Source organism: Thalassophryne amazonica, chromosome 14 (genome assembly GCF_902500255.1).
Source record: "Thalassophryne amazonica chromosome 14, fThaAma1.1, whole genome shotgun sequence".
Classification (NCBI taxonomy): Eukaryota; Metazoa; Chordata; class Actinopteri; order Batrachoidiformes; family Batrachoididae; genus Thalassophryne; species Thalassophryne amazonica.
In genome coordinates, this window is record NC_047116.1 from 8949551 (window position 1) to 8973629 (window position 24079).

General features: G+C 41.6%; 1 long non-coding RNA gene across 1 annotated transcript; it reads left to right on the forward strand.

Annotated features, from left to right (window-relative positions):
* The first annotated feature begins 26 nt into the window (after positions 1 to 26).
* On the forward strand, positions 27 to 21141 carry LOC117525230. Its single transcript, XR_004565001.1, has 3 exons — positions 27 to 156; positions 3816 to 3820; positions 21131 to 21141. It is a non-coding gene; the product is annotated as an uncharacterized LOC117525230 (long non-coding RNA).
* The last annotated feature ends 2938 nt before the right edge of the window (positions 21142 to 24079 follow it).

Below are 24079 nucleotides of genomic sequence, written 5' to 3' on the forward strand. Positions count from 1 at the left end.
AGAAAGTAGGTGATGACCATGATGGTGAGGGGGACAAAGAACGCCACGAAGGAGCCAACCAGCACAAAGTTATTATCAGTCAGCAGGCAGCTCCCATCTTTGAAGACCTTGGAGTGGTCTCTGAGTCCCAGAACAGGGATAGGCATCGAGATCCCTGTAGACGGGAGGAGATAGAAGAAAGGAGGAAGATGAGGCTGTGCTGGGAAAGCAAACGACCTTGAGAGGAAAGTCAGTACGAAATTATACAATCAAAAGCAATCAGTGTGATTCTGGTGCATTTTTTTTCCATGTTCTCGCAAATATCTGCTAGACTCTGGTAGCTGGTATCAGGATTACTAAAAGAGTGATTTTTACAAACTCTGATGAGACCGTCATGTTTAACCTGGAAGAAGAAGCATAAAGTTACTGGGGCAGCACCAAGACACGGTGAAATGACAAGTGAATAACACACTTCTAGTCCCTTAAGCTAACGGTTACGTTAGCTACAAGTGACAGAGGCAAAGTGACAACTTTCAGTCAGAGCAGGAGTGGAGCAGCGACAGCAGTCGGTATACAGTAGTGTTCAGAATAATAGTAGTGCTATGTGACTAAAAAAGATTAATCCAGGTTTTGAGTATATTTCTTATTGTTACATGGGAAACAAGGTACCAGTAGATTCAGTAGATTCTCACAAATCCGACAAGACCATGCATTCATGATATGCACACTCTTAAGGCTATGAAATTGGGCTATTAGTAAAAAAAAAAAAGTAGAAAAGGGGGTGTTCACAATAATAGTAGAATCTGCTGTTGACGCTACGAACTCAAAACTATTATGTTCAAACTGCTTTTTTAGCAATCCTGTGAATCACTAAACTAGTATTTAGTTGTATAACCACAGTTTTTCATGATTTCTTCACATCTGCGAGGCATTAATTTTGTTGGTTTGGAACCAAGAATTTGCTCGTTTACTAGTGTGCTTGGGGTTATTCTCTTGTTGAAATACCCATTTCAAGGGCATGTCCTCTTCAGCATAAGGCAACATGACCTCTTCAAGTATTTTGACATATCCAAACTGATCCATGATACCTGGTATGCGATATATAGGCCCAACACCATAGTAGGAGAAACATGCCCATATCATGATGCTTGCACCACCATGCTTCACTGTCTTCACAGTGAACTGTGGCTTGAATTCAGAGTTTGGGGGTCGTCTCACAAACTGTCTGCGGCCCTTGGACCCAAAAAGAACAGTTTTACTCTCATCAGTCCACAAATATTCCTCCATTTCTCTTTAGGCCAGTTGATGTGTTCTTTGGCAAACTGTAACCTCTTCTGCACGTCTTTTATTTAACAGAGGGACTTTGCGGGGGATTCTTGCAAATAAATTGGCTTCACACAGGCGTCTTCTAACTGTCACAGCACTTACAGGTAACTCCAGACTGTCTTGATCCGTTTCCGTTTTCTTCCACGCGTCTCTGGTTTTTTTGTCTATTTTAAAGCATTGGAGATCACTGTTGATAAACAGCCTATAATTTTTTGCACCTGCATATAGTTTTCCCCTCTCTAATCAACTTTTTAATCAAACTACGCTGTTCTTCTGAACAATGTCATGAACGTCCCATTTTCCTCAGCCTTTCAAAGAGAAAAGCATGTTCAACATGTGCTGGCTTCATCCTTAAATAGGGGACACCTGATTCACACCTGTTTGTTCCACAAAATTGACAAACTCACTGACTGAATGCCACACTACTATTATTGTGAAGACCCCCTTTTCTACCTTTTTTTTTACTAATAGCCCAATTTCATAGCCTTAAGAGTGTGCATATCATGAATGCTTGGTCTTGTTGGATTTGTGGGAATCTACTGAATCTACTGGTACCTTGTTTCCCATGTAACAATAAGAAATATACTCAAAACCTGGATTAGTCTTTTTAGTCACATAGCACTATTATTATTCTGAACACTACTGTACTACAATCTAGGTGGAGCCAAAATTGCAGAGAAATCTATGTTATACAAATGGTGAGCGACGCAACACGGCAGATGCCAATTTGAGTAAAAAAGCAGCATGATGTCAGCTGGTTGCTCTCTCGAACAAAATAAACCAAGAGGGCGGAAAATGTTCAGAAACATATAAATCTGCTATGTTTGGCATTTTCTCATGTATTTTGTAAACGTTAGCAAAAAATAAACACTTCTAAAAGTAAAAACATTTTTTTTGTAACAGGATAACGCCTCTGAAGTGATTTACAAGGCATCTTATGGAGATGTTAGCATGCTAACTAGCGATACTTTGGATTGAAACAAATCAAGTGAAATTTGGTTCCATTTAGCAGTCAAACATAAGGTACAAACTCAGTGACAGTGTTGGGTTTTCACATCCTTTATAATCTACTGTCATTAAACATTGTGCACATTAATGACAAGTAACCACAAGCTGGCCACGCCCCAGGAACGCCCATCAAGCAGCAAACACCAACTTGCTTGTCACCCTCATTGTAGCTAATGTGACCGGAGCGTAAAAATGATGGACCCACACATAAAAAGTGGAGCAAGTTCTATCTGGTTCCCCTGTTTGGGTCTGAGTTCCTCTTAGCTCTGTCATAATGTTACAACAATGCTATAATGGTGATGCACCTGTGTGTGCTCAGCCCTACAGCCAGCATCATGCAAAACTGTTTAAGAGAAGCAGTTCAACTTTTTGTTTGCGCTTGATTGAAGAAGATGATTTTCTAACAATAGTTCAGGTAAACGTGCACCAACAGCAGACAGTGTGAAAAATGGATATGAAGGATGTTAACAGATGTTGGAGACAAACTTGAAATCAGAGCGCTCAGGGCCCCTTCATACATAGTGCGAGACGTTTGGTTGAAATGGGCACAAAGTGCGCATGACGCAGGAATCGTGTGCAAACCATGTAAAATCATTCCTGCTTCTAATGCCTCGTACACCTGTTGCAACAACTATTTGCACACACCAGTGGCTGAAAGGCAAAGTGTGCACTGTGCGAACCCATCAAACCCTCTTGTGGCAGGGTCAGCCAAATTCCAGCTGACACGCACGAATATCTAACACCACTTGTTTGGCACTTAGAAAATGTGTGGCCAGTTGCACTTTTGGCACGACAATAATCTGCAGACAACCACTGTCGTGCTGGCAGTGAAATTTGTCTAAATTCCACACAACTGTGGAGTTGCCGAGATGTGGCATGCCGTCGGCTCCGCCCACAACGTGTGTGTGTGTTGCGGGCTCCCCCCGCTCCCACCCAACATGTTCATGCGTGTGGTCCTCTCCCCCCACCGCACAGGCGAGGCATATCTCATCTGATCACAGAGTGCCACCATGGTCTGTGCGCTGAATGGACGGGGGCATGGCAGCTGTTGAAATCTCTGGTCCTGGACATCAGAGCTGCAGAACACGGAGAACCGTGTTTTGATGGACACACGCGTGTGTGCGCTTGCTGTACTCACATTGAAAAATATAAAAACATATATTGCTTCTGCGACGGGCTGGAGAGTGTGCACGCTGAGGGGCTGTTCCAGCTGGACTGGACCGTCAGTCCATATGGACATGCAGCAGGTGATCTGAACGTCTGTCTGACAGGACAGTGAGTGGGGTGCCGCAGGAACATATGACAGGCCAACAGTACGACAAATACACCACTTTCAGTCACATATCGGCAGAAATACATCGTACCAAACACCGTTTGGTCAGTTATCACAGCACTTTTCTTTCATTTTTTTAGAAAATATGTTTGTCTGCTTGTTGATTTTAGCCATTTCACGCTTCTGTTACAGCTTCTGTGCAGTGGTAGAGTTTCCATCTGGTAATCAGAGTGAGTGGGTTCAAATCCCGTGAGTGGTGTTGTTTTTTTTTTTTTTCTTTTAACCAGAGTTATTTAACTGCGGGGTTCTGTATTGTCCCCTTTTCTGTATTATTTATATCAACCTAGTGATATTCACTAATTATACAGCTGTTTTTTTTTTTTTCCTCCACATCAGTGGTGCGATGTGGTGCACCTTGTCCCATGGAATACAGTTGCAACTGCAGCAGTTCACACTGCATGCACAAACCACGGTGCACGCCTGCCCGTCGGCGTGATGTTTCGTGGTGTGCTCATATGAGCGCTACCGCGGTGAGTCGCCCTGGAGTTGTACGCAAATCGACCAAATTCGCACTATGTGTAAAGGGGCCCTCAGATTTGTTTGTTGTCTGTGACAATTTGTCCCTCCACCAGAGACCATCAGCGGACTTCAGTAAGGACGTTTGTGTCTCCTCCAAGATTCTTCATGTCTTTGTCATTCGAGTACATGATGCACATGACACAAAACAAATGATGTTCTGAGGACATATGATAGTAAAAGTATACTATAAAAACACAATTTAAACAATAGATAAAGTACAAATGTTGAAGACATGCATGAGCCAAAGACGTACCCCGTTAAAATGTAACCAGGAACCCGAAAAATGACATGAACGGATTTCAGTGAAATTTTGTGCAGAGATCAGTAGATTACATTTTGATGTGGATCAGGACCCAAGGGTCAATCTTGCCTTTGAGTTTTGATTTCTGTGATCTTGAATCATAATTTCTTTAATCTGTAATCAGAGATTAAATTGTTTGGTAATCATGATCAGAGATCCATATTTGCCTGATCATTATTTTGATCCAAATTACACGATCAAAACAAGACATACATACAGGCAGAGAAACAGCAAAGAAAACTTAACCTATTTGACATTGTGCAACAGTCAAAGATCAGCAAGTGACCAGATTAAACAGAGGTGATTACCTTTATTTAATTTCTGACTCACAGTCAGGATCAAAGAAACAGGTCAAAGATGATTAATCAGAATCAAAGTTTAGTATCAAAGCTCAATGATCAGAATCAAGGAGTAGAGATTACCAATCCAAAATCATCATGCAGACAGGATGAGTGCTCAGCATCAGTATCAATAGCAAGAGATTAGGATTGAAGACATGCATCAGTGCCAAACCTCAGTGATTAGCATCCAAGGCCAGAGACCAGAATCAGCAGTCAAGGGTGAGTATTCATAAATAAAGATCAGGATCAAAGATTAATGATCAGGATAAAGGTCAAAGGTCAGCAAGTGATCATATTCAGCAGAGGTCATTAATCAAGACCAAAGAAACATCAAAGATGATTAATCAGTATCAAAGTTTGTTGGTCAGAATCAGTGACTAGAGATCAGCAATCCAAAGTCATTGTGCAGGATGAGTGATCAGGATCAGTACTCAGTGATCAAGATCATTGACAAAGATCATCCAAATGAGTGACCGGAAACAAATATCAGTGTCAAAGCTCAATGAGGATCCACAGCCAAATATCAGGATCAGAGATGGGTAAAGATGAGTAATCAGAAACAAAGATCAGGCTCAAAGGTCAGAAATCAGCAATCAAGAAATTACTATTCAAAGAAGAGTAATCAGTATCAGTGGACCGAGATTGGGATCAATCATCTATCAGAGATCAGTGATTAGGGGGAAAAAAAACAGCAGTCAGGGTCAGTGATGCCGGTAACGCGTTACTTAGTAACGCGTTACTCTAATCTGACCACTTTTTTTTAGTAACGAGTAATCTAACGCGTTAATCTTTCCAAATCAGTAATCAGATTAAAGTTACTTCTCCATGTCACTGTGCGTTACTATTATTTTTCATTGTGGGTCGATAACAGCATTAAACTTGGTCCGTGGGCAGGAGGTCGGGTTCGACTGAACGTCCCCACTTTAAGCAAGCTGTGAGCTTTTAATCCGCGGTTTTTTGCAGCTGCTCGACTCGTCCTCACCTCTTAAAGCACGGTGATCAGCACACCTGCACTGAACTTTACAAAGACATTTTTATACTTTTTTTCCTCCTTTATTTAGAATTCTGAGCTGAGCCGCTCTGTATCTGGTCGTTAAAACAGCTGATCCTCCGCGACGCGTCAACAACTAACACTATTTTCCACTCAAATGCACCTAAACTCTCTTTCTGAGGACCACATGATGTGAAAACGCAATAAAACTTTCTTACCTGTAAATCTGGTCATGTTTTCTGCATAAATAAATGTTATTCATTCTTTGTGCTCAAACGCCAAAGCAGGGGCGAATCCAGATGGAATGGGGGCGTGGGGCAAGGATGTGCCCCCTCCCCCACAACACCCCTAGATTAAAGGTGCAATTTTGAAGCCGTTTTTTACTACAACTAATATTGCTTAAAATAATAATAATTTCGACAAGTAAAATGTTTAGAGAGAATTTAAATGTTAGAAAAATGTTAGAATTTAATAGTTACCTTTATAAACAATGTAGGCTCGAAATTGCAAGTTTTACTGTTACAGTGCTGTCAACAGTTAAATATGAGGTCAAGAGAGAGGTCTTTATTTTACTTTTTATGAAACAAGTATTTATTTTCATTGAAGTCAAGAAAGGGTGCCTATAAAGTGAGTTTTGGCAAAACAGGTATCATTGTCATGTTGAGGTGACAGAGGGTTGTTGTCGGCAGCTGGGGAAAGTAACTAAAAAAGTAACTAGTAATCTAACTTAGTTACTTTTACAATTGAGTAATCAGGAAAGTAACTTAGTTACTTTTTCAAGGAGTAATCAGTAATCAGATTACTTTTTCAAAGTAACTGTGGCAACACTGGTCAGGGTCAAAGTTGACCAATTAGGATGTAAAATCTTTGTAGAAGAAATAAAAGGAATAACCCTCCTACAATGGAAAAAGATCAAAGGAAAATGCCACCAAATACGTAAATAGAGGAATAGCCAGTAGCAGAAAGGCCGACCATCTTAAGCCCAAGGAGGATTAAATATCTGGAAGCAGAAGAGAAAATGTGGGCACTAATGGGACCTACAGACGTTAATTTATCCAACATTAATCAAACTGCTACTACTCCAAGACTCAATTTTTCAGAATGTCTCTTTATAGAGAGCAGCAGCTCCACAGTGGGGAGAGATTTCACTGTGGAGAAAGTGGTCAATGCTGAGGATTTTCTCCACTGCACGCTGTAAACGATCAGGCAGGATAAATCCACCCTGAAAACAGGTGTGCAGCCAGATAATCTGCATCCAAATGTGCGCAGTGCTGGTGACAATCTGGCACCTGAATATTTGGCCATCAAGCCGCTTTGAATGCCTCCTGCGGAGACACATCTGTGATTGGTCTGGTACAGCTTCTTGTCTTGTGTGACCTCAGAGCCTGGGCAGGTCTCCAGTTCTTCTTCTGAACTGATCAAATTGATCCAGCGTGCACTGAAAGGAACAGTTAAATTAAGAGCTTTGCCTTGTGGCTCAGCTCCGTCTTCACCTGGTGCCGTTCCTCTCAGGAGCTCATGCTTCATTTTTTTTCAGCCTCATTTACGAAAAAAAGATCCTGGAAATCTCGACCTGAAGAAGGGCATCCAGCAGTTTGATCTCAAACACTTCACACTCAGCTGTAAATGTGATGGATCTTTGACTGCTGTAACCCACGCGCCGTGGACGCTGGGTAATTAATATAATTATGAGTGCAGTGTCACGAGATTAAGGGTGAAACAGCAGCTGTGAATTTATTCTGCAGTGTCCCTGTGCTGTTCTGTGTATGAAGGCTTTTCTGGTTCCTCATTATCTATGAGTCCCTGAATGCAAATGTGAGGAAACAGCATGTGAAAGTAGGTTAGTGATGCTCGTATTTGGCAGCCGTGAGTTCGGCCAGCTGGTGAAGCCAGAACAGGTATCCTGATCCAAAACTTTGAATCCAGTCTGAAGTCAAAAACATCATTTAAAGGGGGAAAAATCCATTCTGCTGACTTTTAATCAACTCTGTGCGCAAACACCTGAATTCTGTACGCAAACAAATCAAATCAAATCAATTTCATTTATATAGCGCCAAATCACAACAAACAGTTGCCCCAAGGCGCTTCATACTGTAAGGCAAAGCCATACAATAATTACAGAAAAACCCCAACTGTCAAAACGACCCCCTGTGAGCAAGCACTTGGCGACAGTGGGAAGGAAAAACTCCCTTTTAACAGGAAGAAACCTCCAGCAGAACCAGGCTCAGGGAGGGGCAGTCTTCTGCTGGGACTGGTTGGGGCTGAGGGAGAGAACCAGGAAAAAGACATGCTGTGGAGGGGAGCAGAGATCAATCACTAATGATTAAATGCAGAGTGCTGCATACAGAGCAAAAAGAGAAAGAAACACTCAGTGCATCATGGGAACCCCCCAGCAGTCTAAGTCTATAGCAGCATAACTAAGGGATGGTTCAGGGTCACCTGATCCAGCCCTAACTATAAGCTTTAGCAAAAAGGAAAGTTTTAAGCCTAATCTTAAAAGTAGAGAGGGTGTCTGTCTCCCTGATCCGAATTGGGAGCTGGTTCCAGAGGAGAGGAGCCTGAAAGCTGAAGGCTCTGCCTCCCATTCTACTCTTACAAACCCTAGGAACTACAAGTAAGCCTGCAGTCTGAGAGCGAAGCGCTCTATTGGGGTGATATGGTACTATGAGGTCCCTAAGATAAGATGGGACCTGATTATTCAAAACCTTACAAGTAAGAAGAAGAATTTTAATTCTATTCTAGAATTAACAGGAAGCCAATGAAGAGAGGCCAATATGGGTGAGATATGCTCTCTCCTTCTAGTCCCTGTCAGTACTCTAGCTGCAGCATTTTGAATTAACTGAAGGCTTTTCAGGGAACTTTTAGGACAACCTGATAATAATGAATTACAATAGTCCAGCCTAGAGGAAATAAATGCATGAATTAGTTTTTTAGCATCACTCTGAGACAAGACCTTTCTAATTTTAGAGATATTGCGCAAATGCAAAAAAGCAGTCCTACATATTTGTTTAATATGCGCATTGAATGACATATCCTGATCAAAAATGACTCCAAGATTTCTCACAGAATTACTAGAGGTCAGGGTAATGCCATCCAGAGTAAGGATCTGGTTAGACACCATGTTTTCTAAGATTTGTGGGGCCAGGTACAATAACTTCAGTTTTATCTGAGTTTAAAAGGCAGGAAATTTGAGGTCATCCATGTCTTTATGTCTGTAAGACAATCCTGCAGTTTAGCTAATTGGTGTGTGTCCTCTGGCTTCATGGATAGATAAAGCTGGGTACATCTGCGTAACAATGAAATTTAAGCAATGCTGTCTAATAATACTGCCTAAGGGAAGCATGTATAAAGTGAATAAAATTGGTCCTAGCACAGAACCTTGTGGAACTCCATAATTAACCTTAGTCTGTGAAGAAGATTCCCCATTTACATGAACAAATTGTAATCTATTAGATAAATATGATTCAAACCACCGCAGCGCAGTGCCTTTAATACCTATGGCATGCTCTAATCTCTGTAATAAAATTTTATGGTCAACAGTATCAAAAGCAGCACTGAGGTCTAACAGAACAAGCACAGAGATGAGTCCACTGTCTGAGGCCATAAGAAGATCATTTGTAACCTTCACTAATGCTGTTTCTGTACTAATGATGAATTCTAAACCCTGACTGAAAACTCTTCAAATAGACCATTCCTCTGCAGATGATCAGTTAGCTGTTTTACAACTACCCTTTCAAGAATTTTTGAGAGAAAAGGAAGGTTGGAGATTGGGCCTATAATTAGCTAAGATAGCTGGGTCAAGTGATGGCTTTTTAAGTAATGGTTTAATTACTGCCACCTTAAAAGCCTGTGGTACATAGCCAACTAATAAAGACAGATTGATCATATTTAAGATCGAAGCATTAATTAATGGTAGGGCTTCCTTGAGCAGCCTGGTAGGAATGGGGTCTAATAGACATGTTGATGGTTTGGATGAAGTAACTAATGAAAATAACTCAGACAGAACAATTGGAGAGAAAGAGTCTAACCAAATACCGGCATCACTGAAAGCAGCCAAAGAGAACGATATGTCTTTGGGATGGTTATGAGTAATTTTTTCTCTTAGTTAAAATGTTATTAGCAAAGAAAGTCATGAAGTCATTACTAGTTAAAGGAATACTCGGCTCAATAGAGCTCTGACTCTTTGTCAGCCTGGCTACAGTGCTGAAAAGAAACCTGGGGTTGTTCTTATTTTCTTCAATTAGTGATGAGTAGTAAGATGTCCTAGCTTTACGGAGGGCTTTTTTTATAGAGCAACAGACTCTTTTTCCAGGCTAAGTGAAGATCTTCTAAATTAGTGAGACGCCATTTCCTCTCCAACTTACGGGTTATCTGCTTTAAGCTGCGAGTTTGTGAAGTATACCACGGAGTCAGGCACTTCTGATTTAAGGCTCTCTTTTTCAGAGGAGCTACAGCATCCAAAGTTGTCCTCAATGAGGATATAAAACTATTGACGAGATAATCTATCTCACTCACAGAGTTTAGGTAGCTACTCTGCCCTGTGTTGGTATATGGCATTGGAGAACATAAAGAAGGAATCATATCCTTAAACCTAGTTACATCGCTTTCTGAAAGACTTCTACTGTAATGAAACTTATTCCCCACTACTGGGTAGTCCATCAGAGTAAATGTAGATGTTATTAAGAAATGATCAGACAGAAGGTGGTTTTCAGGGAATACTGTTAAGTCTTCAATTTCCATACCATAAGTCAGAACAAGATCTAAGGTATGATTAAAGTGGTGGGTGGACTCATTTACATTTTGAGCAAAGCCAATCGAGTCTAACAATAGATTAAATGCAGTGTTGAGGCTGTCATTCTCAGCATCTGTGTGGATGTTAAAATTGCCCACTATAATTATCTTATCTGAGCTAAGCACTAAGTCAGACAAAAGGTCCGAAAATTCACAGAGAAACTCACAGTAACGACCAGGAGGACGATAGATAACAACAAATAAAACTGGTTTTTGGGACTTCCAATTTGGATGGACAAGACTAAGAGACAAGCTTTCAAATTAATTAAAGCTCTGTCTGGGTTTTTGATTAATTAATAAGCTGGAGTGGAAGATTGCTGCTAATCCTCCGCCTTGGCCCGTGCTACGAGCATTCTGGCAGTTAGTGTGACTCGGGGTGTTGACTCATTTAAACTAACATATTCATCCTGCTGTAACCAGGTTTCTGTAAGGCAGAATAAATCAATATGTTGATCCATTATTATCATTTACTAACAGGGACTTAGAAGAGAGAGATCTAATGTTTAATAGACCACATTTAACTGTTTTAGTCTGTGGTGCAGTTGAAGGTGCTATATTATTTTTTCTTTTTGAATTTTTATGCTTAAATAGATTTTTACTGGTTGTTGGTGGTCTGGGAGCAGGCACCGTCTCTATGGGGATGGGGTAATGAGGGGATGGCAGGGGGAGAGAAGCTGCAGAGAGGTGTGTAAGACTACAACTCTGCTTCCTGGTCCCAACCCTGGATAGTCACGGTTTGGAGGATTTAAGAAAATTGGCCAGATTTCTAGCATTGAGAGCTGCTCCATCCAAAGTGGGATGGATGCCGTCTCTCCTAACAAGACCAGGTTTTCCCCAGAAGCTTTGCCAATTATCTGTGAAGCCCACCTCATTTTTTGGACACCACTCAGACAGCCAGCAATTCAAGGAACATGTGGCTAAACACGTCACTCCCGTCCGATTGGGGAGGGGCCCAGAGAAAACTGCAGAGTCCGACATTGTTTTTGCAAAGTTACACACCAATTCAATATTAATTTTAGTGACCTCCGATTGGCGTAACCGGGTGTCATTACTGCCGACGTGAATTACAATCTTACCAAATTTACGCTTAGCCTTAGCCAGCAGTTTCAAATTTCCTTCAATGTCACCTGCTCTGGCCCCCGGAAGACAAATGACTATGGTTGCTGGTGTCGCTAACTTCACATTTCTCAAAACAGAGTCGCCAATAACCAGAGTTTGATCCTCAGCGGGTGTGTCGCCGAGTGGGGAAAAACGGTTAGAGATGTGAACGGGTTGGCGGTGTACACGGGGCTTCTGTTTAGGATTACGCTTCCTCCTCACAGTCACCCAGTCGGCCTGCCTCCCGGCTGCTCGGGATCTGCCGGGAGGGAACTAACGGCGGCTAAGCTACCTTGGTCCGCACCGACTACAGGGGCCTGGCTAGCTGTAGGATTTTCCAAGGTGCGGAGCCGAGTCTCCAATTCGCCCAGCCTGGCCTCCAAAGCTACGAATAAGCTACACTTATTACAAGTACCATTACTGCTAAAGGAGGCTGAGGTATAACTAAACATTTCACACCCAGAGTAGAAAAGTGCGGGAGAGACAGGAGAAGCCACCATGCTAAACTGGCTAAGAGCTAGTAGCTGCGCTAAGCTAGCGGATTCCTAAAAACACGCAAAGTGAATAATGTGTAAATAATTTAGAGGTGATTCAGCAGAGGGAGTGCTTTAGTTAAGGCACGTGAAGATTACACTGTGAAACAAATCGTTATCTAGTTAACTAGATCAATCTAACTGCGCAGATTAAACAGCTAACAGATACAGCAAAACACCACCGTGCTCCGGAACAGGAAGTGATATAATACCGCAGTGAGAGCCAACCACCAGTAGCTAGTAGTGCAGGACCAACACCTCAGCGCTGCGCGCAAACACCTCGGTGCTGTTTCACATCATGTTTGAGCCATGGGCAAACTCAGCAGGTAAAAAAAAGCAAACAAAACAGCACAATTAATTTTGCACAATGAAAAAACTAACTTTGATAATTTAACAGTAACAAGAGCAGATGTTCAACTACAAGTGCAGTGAGACCACAGCAGAGTGAGAGGAAGTGAGAAGACATGTTTATAACTGTTCATGATAACATTAAAGACATAAGGTCTAAAAGGCCATTCACTGACAACAGTGTATGTTTTTAGAACAGTGATTCATTAATATCTGCAGTTTAGTTCAGCACAAGAGAACGTAATTATAAGTAAAAATATAATGTGGTTAACAGTCATTTTCATGATTAATTCATTCGTTGATTCTAAGTGCAAAATACCAGAAAAAAAGAATACATTTCTGTCATAGTTTCAGAGGCTAAAATGACTTGTTTTATTAGAACAGTGGACCAAAGAATATATAAGAACAGAAAACTAAGGAAACTCAACAAAAATATAAACGCAACACTTTTGGTTTTGCTCCCATTTTGTATGAGATGAACTCAAAGATCTAAATCTTTTTCCACATACACAATATCACCATTTCTCTCAAATATTGTTCACAAACCAGTCTAAATCTGTGATAGTGAGCACTTCTCCTTTGCTGAGATAATCCATCCCACCTCACAGGTGTGCCATACCAAGATGCTGATTAGACACCATGATTAGTGCACAGGTGTGCCTTAGACTGCCCACAATAAAAGGCCACTCTGAAAGGTGCAGTTTTATCACACAGCACAATGCCACAGATGTCGCAAGATTTGAGGGAGCGTGCAATTGGCATGCTGACAGCAGGAATGTCAGCCAGAGCTGTTGCTCGTGTATTGAATGTTCATTTCTCTAGAATCAGTTAATCATTGATATCACCTGCTGGAGCGGGTGATTGCACAGAAAACCTGCACCCTCGCCGCACGTTCTGGAACTGGTTTGAGACCTCTGATCGAAAGAGTCGCACCCAAAAACTTTGAATCATCAGGAATTGTCCACCCTCATTGTTGACCTGCAACATCCGGCGGAGGAAGAAAGAAATTATCGTCCAGAATCGTCTGCACTGATGATCCTCCCACCAAAACCCTGCATGTACCTGCCCAAATTCATGCCGTTCTGTGATCCCATTAATGAGAAAACATATCATGAAGTAAAGAGTAAGATTTGCAACCCAGAGAACGTTTTGACACCAATCTGGATTTTCTACGTCAAAATGCACAGACGGGTTTGTTCAGGCCAATTTGGCACATTTCGCAATATTCTGAAAAATATTGAGGCGCAAATGGGCGTGGCCTACACAGTTAGAATGGGCTCACTCCATCAATTGCATCGGTATAAAGGTTTCCTATGTTTGACTGCATGGATCAAAAGTTATTCGTGTCAATGCGTTTTATTATTTATAGCACCACTTAGTGGTTTTCACCGGTCATCTTTTGTATACGGCAAGGTTTTCCTGAGATCTACCAGCCCTGTAAATCTCAGATTTCAGCACCGCCTGGTTTTTGCTGCCCATTGACTTTTTGTGCCTAGAAAAAAATAATAATCCTAACTAGGACTGCAAGCAGTCATATACGGGCCCTCGTTCCGCGCAACCGCCTACCCAGGCCAGTGGGTGCCCTTGTGACCACATGTGGGCATGTGCATGCAGGGGCAACCACTCATCACACAGTTAAAATTTTAAACAAATCACACAATGCATCAAGGAGTTATGACATGTTGATTGTTCATCCACTAGGGGCGCTCAGTGTACAAACAGAGGTGCTGGGTGTGTTCAGGGGCCAACCGTCATCATACATGTGAAGTTTCAAGTCAGTCAGCCAAAGCATGAAGGAGTTATCATGACTTGATGTTCCATGGCAAAGGGTCAAAATGGCGGCACTATAGCGGCCACACCCTTCAACATAGCTTTTGGTCAGTATCATCTTTGGATGCTGTCAAAGAAATATGAAGTGCATTGGACAATATCCGTAGGAGGAGTTCGTTCAAATACAACATGTGGAAATCATTGCAAAATGAGAAGAAAATTCAAAATGGCTGACTTCCTGTTTGGAGTAGACTGATGGTGCAAGAGACTTTTTTGTACGTCTATGCAAGTCACACATGTGTACCAATTTTCTTCTCCCTACTCCAAAAAAGCCCCTATGGGGAGGGGTTTTTGAAATATTCAAGGGGGCGCTATTGAGGCATTTTGCCCAGCCCATGGGCGAGGCCCCTATGAATTGTAAGAGGTTGTCATGCTTGACCTGTGTATCAATTTTCATGATGATGTGACAAATTAAAGCCGTCAAAAGGAAGAACGTAATTTCATGGCAAAGGGGCGATATTTGGTACGCCGCCACACAGAAGCCGTTACTTGTAAGTTCACGGCGATCATCGCCTACGTTCAACAACTTGTTCTGCATGTTTTAGAAGTGGGAGGAAGTTCATCGGGTTAACTATGTGACTTCAGTACCTGTTTAAGTATAATGTTCCATGGGGAAGGGTCAAAATGGCAGCGCCATCGCAGCCACACCTTTCAACATAAAGAAAAGCTTTCGATAACTTTTGGTCAGTATCGTCTCTGGGTGATCTGGAAGAAATTTGAAGTGCATTGGACAAAATCCCTAGGAGGAGTTCGTTCAAATACAACATGTGGAAATCACGGCAAAATGACAAGAAAATTCAAAATGGCCAACTTCCTGTTTGGAGTAGACCCATGGTGCAAGAGACTTTTTTGTACATCTATGCAAGTCACACATGTGTACCAATTTTCATCTCTCTACTCCAAAAAACCCCTATGGGAAGGGGTTTTTGAAAATTTCAAGGGGCGCTATTGAGGCATTTTGCGCCGCCCATGGGCAACACCTCTATGAATTGTAAGAGGTTGTCGTGCTTGACCAGTGTATCAATTTGCATGATGATGTGACAAAATTAAAGCCGTCAAAAGGAAGAACGTAATTTCATGGCGAATGGTCAATATTCGGCACGCCGCCACACGGGCGCCGTTACTCGTAACTTCACGGCGTTCATCGCCTACGTTCACCAATTTGTTGTGCATGTTTTAGAAGTGGAATGAAGTTGATTGGGTTAAGTATGTGACATCAGGACCTCTTAAAGTAAAAATAGGACATTTGCCGCCACCACCGGGGGGCGCTATGGCGCAGGTGGGAACTTAAGATATGTAGACGTTCAGGGTGGAGCCCTCATCATGTCCAGCAAGTTTGAAGGATCTACGATGAAGTATGTGGGCGTGACAGCCGTTCGAAGTGAAATGGCGTGCTCCGAAAAGCTCGCCAAAGTTTGACGACCCCTAGCAGCCACGCCTTTTGACTTAATTAGAATCTTTTGATAACCTTTGATCACCATTGTGTTGATGATTTTGACCAAATTTGAAGACAATTGGATGAAATCCCTAGGACGAGTTCATTCAAATGTAAGTAGTGGAAATGGCCAAAAATGGCAAAAATTTGCTCAAAATCGAAACTTAAAATCGAAATGGCCGACTTCCTGTCGATATTTCACCATGACAGTAAGAGACTTTTTCGTGCGTCCTGGCATGGTAAATATGTGTACCGAATTTCGTGAGGCTACGACGAAAAAAGCCCAATGCGTAGGGGTTTTTGAAAATTTCTAGGGGGCGCTATTTCGCAATTTTTCTGCGACCATGTGCGAGGCCCCCAAAATATCGAATTTCGGATCCAGCCGGACGACTTTGGAAAGTTTGAGTTTTTGAGCATGGGAAGAGGCCGAAATTTCGATTTCAAAAGTGAGAATAATAATAATATAATAATAATAATAATAACAGCGCAATTACAATAGGGTCCTCGTAGGACGTTGCCTACTCGGGCCCAAATAACTAGGACTGCAAGCAGTCATATACGGGCCCTCGTTCCGCGCAACCGCCTACTCAGGCCAGTGGGTGCCCTTGTGACCACATGTGGGCATGTGCATGCAGGGGCAACCACTCATCACACAGTTAAAATTTTAAACAAATCAGACAATGCATCAAGGAGTTATGACATGTTGATTGTTCATCCACTAGGGGGCGCTCAGTGTACAAACAGAGGTGCTGGGTGTGTTCAGGGGCCAACCGTCATCATACATGTGAAGTTTCAAGTCAATCAGGCAAAGCATGAAGGAGTTATCATGACTTGATGTTCCATGGCAAAGGGTCAAAATAGCGGCACCATAGCGGCCACACCCTTCAACATAGAGAAAAGCTTTCGATAACTTTTGGTCAGTATCATCTTCGGATGCTGTCAAAGAAATTTCAAGTGCATTGGCCAAAATCCCTAGGAGGAGTTCGTTCAAATACAACATGTGGAAATCATTTCAAAAAGAGAAGAAAATGCAAAATGGCCGACTTCCTGTTTGGAGTAGACTGATGGTGCAAGAGACTTTTTTGTACATCTATGCAAGTCACACGTGTACCAATTTTCATCTCCCTACTCCAAAAAAACCCCTATGGGGAGGGGTTTTGGAAAGTTTCAAGGGGGCGCTATTGAGGCACTTTGCCCCACCCATGGGCGATGCCCCTATGAATTGTAAGAGGTTGTCATGCTTGACCTGTGTTTCAATTTTCATAATGATATGACAAAATTTAAGCTGTCAAAAGGAAGAACGTAATTTCATGGCGAATGGGCAATATTCGGCACGCCGCCACACGGATGTCGTTACTCGTAACTTCACGGCGATCATCGTCTACGTTCACCAAGTTGTTCTGCATGTTTTAGAAGTGGAAGGAAGTTGATGGGGTTAAATATGTGACTTCAGTACCTGTTTAAGTATAATGTTCATATGGCGAAGGGTCAAAATGGCGGCACCATAGCGGCCACACCCTTCGACATACAGAAAAGCTTTTGATAACTTGGTCAGTATTGTCTCTGGGTCATCTGGAAGAAATTTGAAGTGCATTGGACAAAATCTCTAGGAGGAGTTCGTTCAAATACAACATGTGGAAATCACGCCAAAATGAGAAGAAAATTCAAAATGGCCGACTTCCTGTTTGGAGTAGACCCATGGTGCAAGAGACTTTTTTGTACATCTATGCAAGTCACACATGTGTACCAATTTTCATCTCTCTACTCCAAAAAAACCCCTATGGGGAGGGAGTTTTGAAAGTTTCAAGGGGGCACTATTGAGGCATTTTGCCCCGCCCATGGGCGACGCCCCTATGAATTGTAAGAGGTTGTCGTGCTCGACCTGTGTATCAATTTTCATGATGATGTGACAAAATTAAAGCCGTCAAAAGGAAGAACGTAATTTCATGGCGAATGGGCAATATTCGGTACGCCGCCACACGGACGCCGTTACTCGTAACTTCACTGCGTTTATCGCCTATGTTCACCAATTTGTTCTGCATGTTTTAAAAGTGGAATGAAGTTGATTGGGTTAAGTATGTGACATCAGGACCTCTTAAAGTAAAATAGGACATTTCCCGCCACCACCGGGGGCGCTATGGCGCAGGTGGGAACCTAAGATATGTAGACGTTCAGGGCGGAGCCCTCATCATGTCCAGCAAGTTTGAAGGATCTATGATTAAGTATGTGGGCATGACAGCCGTTCGAAGTGAAATGGCGTGCTCCGAAAAGCTCGCCAAAGTTTGACGACCCCTAGCAGCCACGTCTTTTGACTTAATTAGAATTTTTTGATAACTTTTGATCACCATGTGTTGTGATGATTTTAACCAAATTTGAAGTCAATCGGATGAAATCCCTAGGACGCGTTCGTTCAAATGTAAGTAGTGGAAATGGCCAAAAATGGCAAAAATTTGCTCAAAATTGAAACTTAAAATCAAAATGGCTGACTTCCTGTCGATATGTCACCATGACAGTAAGAGACTTTTTCGTGCGTCCTGGCATGGTAAATATGTGTACCGAATTTCGTGAGGCTACGACGAAAAAAGCCCAATGCGTAGGGGTTTTTGAAAATTTCTAGGGGGCGCTATTTCCTGATTTTTCTGCGGCCATGTGCGAGGCCCCAAAAATATCGAATTTCGGATCCGGCCGGATGACTTTGGAAAGTTTGGTGAGTTTTTGAGCATGGGAAGAGGCCGAAATTTCGATTTCAAGATTAAGAATAATAATAATAATAATAAATAATAATATAATAATAACAGCGCAATTACAAAGGGTCCTCGTAGGACGTTGCCTACTCGGGCCCTAATAATAATAAACAGCGCAATTACAATAGGGTCCTTGTAGGATGTTGCCTACTCGTGCCCTAATAATAATAATAATAATAATAATAATAATAATAAACAGCGCAATTACAATAGGGTCCTCGTAGGACGTTGCCTACTCGGGCCCTAAAAATCAGCACCCAAACAGCACCCAGCTAATTGTTTTAATTTTCTGTATGTCAGCAGGTAGAAGTGTTGCCACTGAATCTGGCTGTTTGTTGCTGATGTTGATGAATTGTGGCAGCATCACTGTTTTTGTTGCCCGAATCCTTTACAGAGTCAAAAAATGTGGCGCTCTTCATCTGCTGCTGTAAATAAGAGGTGACATTAAAAACATTCCTGAAAAATAAACCGCTGTGGTCACATCGCACAACTCCAGTCCTTAATCTCAATGCACTGATAGCCCTGAGCTGTGTTAGCGTCCCTTTACAAGAGTTCAGCTCCAAAACCAAATTGAATGTAACATGACTTCAAGTACAAAATTTAAAGCAACTGATTTCAGACATTATTAAAGTAATGAAGCTTTCACAACCTCGATTGTCTAGATTTGATAGAAACTCCACAAACAAACCCTGGAAATTGATATTTAGCATCTTTGAAATAAACACTTCATTACACCACATTTACCAAAGCCATGACACAAACACAACATTTCCTGAAAATATCATTGTGCAACTCTTTTGTAACATTTGGCCAAAATATAACTTTTCAACTTTACATTCCAGTTAAATTCACATTCATTTTCACCATTTTGTCCCTTTAATCCCATCATCTGACTGTTTCAGCTATAGATGTATTATTAGAGCTAGATGCTGTCCACTGGTCCTAGGGTCCACTGGTCCTAGGGTCCACTAGTCCTAACCTCTTTACAGTTGTATGCAAAAGGTTTGGGCACCCCTGATAATTTTCATGATTTTCCTTTATAAATCATTGGTTGTCTGGATCAGAAATTTCAGTTAAATATATCATACAGCAGATGACCACACTGATATTTGAGAAGTGAAATGAAGTTTCTTGTATTTACAGAAAGTGTGCAATAATTATTTAAACAAAATTGGGCAGGTACATGAATTTGGGCTCCTTGTCATTTTATTGATTTGAAAACATTTAGCACTAATTATTGGAACACAATTGGTTTGGTAAGCTCATTAACCCTTGACCTCCTTAAACAGGTGAATCCAATCATGAGAAAGGGTATTTAAGGTGGCCATTTGCAAATGTTTCCCCTCTTTGCATGTCTTCTAATGAGTGGCAACATGGGAGCCTCTAAACAACTCTCAAATTACCTGAAAACAAAAATTGTTCAACATCATAGTTTAGGGGAATGATACAAAAAGCTATCTCAGAGATTTCAGCTGTCAGTTTCCACTGTGAGGAACATAGTGAGGAAATGGAAGACCACAGGCAGAGTACTAGTTAAGGCCAGAAGTGGCAGGCCAAGAAAAATCTCATAACATCAAGCGAAGAATGGTGAGAACACTCATAGTAAACCCACAGACCTGCTCCAAAGACCTACAACATGATCTTGCTTGACAAACAGAGTTGCTTGAGGTATGCTAAAGCACATTAGGACAAGCCAGCTTCATTTTGGAATAAGGTGCTGTGGACTGCACTCACTCACTCATCTTCAACCACTTAGTCCAATCGCAGTCGCGGGGGGCTGGAGCCTATCCCAGCAGTCATAGAGTGTGACGCATGGTACACCCAGGACAGGACGGCAGTCTGTCGCAGGGCCACAAACAGACAAACAAACACATGCACACCTATGGACAATTTAAAGATTCCAATCCACCTAACCTGCATGTCTTTGGATGTGGGAGGAAATCGGAGCACCCAGAGGAAACCCACGCAAACACAGGAAGAACATGCAAACTCCACACGGAAAGGCCACAGGCGGGAATTGAACCCATGACCTTCTCGCTGTGAGGTAACAGTGCTAACCACTAATCCACCATGCTTCCCTGCCGTGGACTGAAGAAACTAACATTGAGTTATTTGGACATAACAAGGGGCGGTATGCATGGCTGAAAAAGAACACAGCATTCCAGGAAAAACACTTGCTACCTACAGTAAAATTTGGAGGTGGTTCCATCATGCTGCGTGGCTGTGTGGCCAGTGCAGGTATTGGGATTCTTGTTAAAGTTGAGGGTCACATGGATTCCAGTCAATATCAGCAGATTCTTGAGAACAATGTTCTTGAATTGGTGACAAAGTTGAAGTTGCACCGGGGCTGGATCTTTCAACAAAACAACGACCATAAACACTGCTCAAAATCTACTAAGGCATTCATGCAGAGGAACAAGTACAATGTTCTGGAATGGCCATCTCAGTCCCCAGACCTGAATATTTCTGAAAATCTGTGGTGCAATTTTAATCGGGCTGCCCATTCTTGGAAACCAACAAACCTGACTGAACTAGAAATGTTTTGTAAAGAAGAATGGTCCAGAATACCTTCAACCAGAATCCAGACTCTCATTGGAAGCTATAGGAAGCATTTAGAGGCTGTTATTTCTGCAAAAGGAGGAGCTACTAAATATTGATGTATTTTTTATGTTGGGGTGCCCAAATTTATGCACCTGCCTAATTTTGTTTAAAGAATTATTGCACACTTTCTGTAAATCCTATAAACTTCATTTCACTTCTAAAATATCACTGTGTTTGTCTGCTATATGATATAGGTAACTGAAATTGCTGATCCAAACAACCAATGATTTATAAAGGAAAATCATGCAAATCATCGGGGGTGCCCAAACGTTTACATACAACTGTATATTAATCAATAGTGTATATTACAACCACAAAAGATTTTAAAGCTCACAAATAAATGTAATACTTTCAAATAGCTAACAAATCAGATCCAGTTTTGTTGAATTTACAAAAATAAAACATATGATTCTGCTGCATTGAAAGGACCCAGCTGAGGTGGTTTGGGCATCTGGTAAGGATGCCCCCTGGGCGCCTTCCTAGTTTGTTCCAGGCCCGTAACTGGGAGAAGACCCCGGGGAACTCAGGACTAGGTGGCGAGATTATATCTCCCACTGGCCTGGGAAAGCCTTGGGATCCCCCAGTCAGCGGTGGTCAATGTGGCCAGGAAACCGAAGTCTGGAGTCCCCGGCTAGAGCTGTTGCTCACGTGACCTGATCCCAGATAGGTGAATAGATGAATGTTGAGTGAAATATATGATTCTGTTGACATACACTATTAACACCTTTAATTGTACTGCTGTCTATAAATCGTTGAATTGAAAAGTCAACAAATAATGGTAATTCACCATAATTAAATGCTTTAATTGTCACAAGTTTGTAACGTTACTTAACTTACTTTAGTGCAACATATAGCCTACCACAATATGTGTGCTGTGAGCATGCAATCAGTGAAAGTGTGTGGAACGAATGTGACCTTTTGACCTCTTAAATAGGTCAAGGTTATCCATTTTTGAACTTGTCCAAGGTCTGTGTCCCAAGAATGCTCTCTGTGAATTTGAAGACCCTGGTAGTAATAGGATCGGAGTTATGCCGAGCACAGACAGATGCAAAGTCTTTGCAATACCTGATTAAAAACAAGTAAAAACAACTTCAACATGCTCTCCTTAATACTAGGACTAGCACTAGTGGACCCTAGGAATAGTGAGAAGTTCCTGTTAGGGGGAACAAAATTTAAAATATAATGCAGGCCTTTGGGATACAATAGAATACAATGTCTACAAAACTATATTTTTTAGGTTTTTGTTGTTTGAATGATATCAAAATAATTAAAACTTTAGGCTTCTTTATGCAATTACTACAAATATATTATTTTAATCTTAAAGTGAAAACTAATCTCAGGTGATCATTTAAATATCTTTATTTTAAAATTAAGTAGGTATTAATGTTGAATTATCATATATTGTTTGATAAAAAGTAATATCCGAAATTCAGTAAAACTTAGTTTAAAAGGTTTTGGCCAAGGTGTGTATAAACTTGTCTATCACGGGGATGAATCATTTATTCTGAAGGTTCATTGGTCTGAAAGTCCATAAAGAAGGCCGGTTAGCTAGTTAGCTAGCAGGTTAACAGCATGCATCAGCAGTGCTACGAAAAACTGTTCTCCTCTGGATTTGAAAGTTTCTCTGTGGCACGTCGTCATTCGGCTTCTGGCCCTGTAGCGGGGAAGTCCTGAGGCTCCGGGTGTCCACATGCATGTTCCTCCACTACTCAGGGGGCATCTAGCCTGATGGACCTTCAGACCAACGGGTCTTTTGACTATTGAATGTTCACTGTCGGTCACATGATTAATGAACTGGAGATAATCTACAATCAGATGAGGGGTCTCATGTGTTTGGTGTATAAAATCACCTCCAACTAGTCCAACTAGTTATGTGACAAAGCTGACACAATAACTACAAAGGAGACATCTAATGAGATGATTGAAAAGTACAAGTCATGGGATGGACACAATAACAGTTGAGCGTTAAAAAATATCAGGTAAGGTAAAAAAAATTTAACTAAGTGTGTGCAGGGAGCTGGAAAACCTGGAGGGGGAAAAAGTTTGACATTTTGAAAAGCGATCCAGTTCCCTTAAATCACCAACAACTCAAAGACGCCTTTATTCATCTGCCCGGCGTCTGTCCTGCATCTCTTCACTCCTGTACAGAAAATCAATAATAACATGTTTCTTAACATGACATTTAAATATGTGGCAATCAGACCATTTGTTACAACATGTAAAGATGAAAGAAAATCTTCCTCTGCAACACAAGTGCCTCTGTGCACGGGCAAAAACACAATAAAAAGTGACATTTACAATGAATCCGCCTGCACTGATGACCTTTTCATGTGTGCCCCAACAAAATTCTTTTAAACTCACATTTATAGATGGAAATCGGCACAAAATACAAATATAGATTTGTCTGTTTTCTGACTACAGCCTGTGCTTCCTGTCAGAGTATTTTGTGTTTTCAACAGAATATACATGAGAAGAAGAAGAAGAAGCAATAACTTTCCTGTTCTTTTCGGCAGATTTTCTGCCCTGTGTGATCAGGGTCCGGTTGCCTTCTCGGACTAACATCTGATAAAGTGGCAGAAAATCCGGCCTGATCCCTGCCAACCCACCTGAAGGTGGGTCGTCCGTGTCCCATCACACCCACGGACTCCACCTGGTAACAACGAACCGGTGAGACGATGGGGTCACTGAGGTCAGTGCAGTTAAGCCTCTCTGGAAAATGCTTGATACTGTGAAGTTTTTACACTTTTCTCCAAAAAAAAAGGTTTCTATAATGTCACATAATGTGACACTCTTCTATTGCTGATTTCTACCCAAATTTTATCGACTGGCAGTGTGATGACAGCAGTTTAGTATTTAGTGTAGAAAATAAGACTTTTTTTCTTAGAAGTGATTCAAGATTAT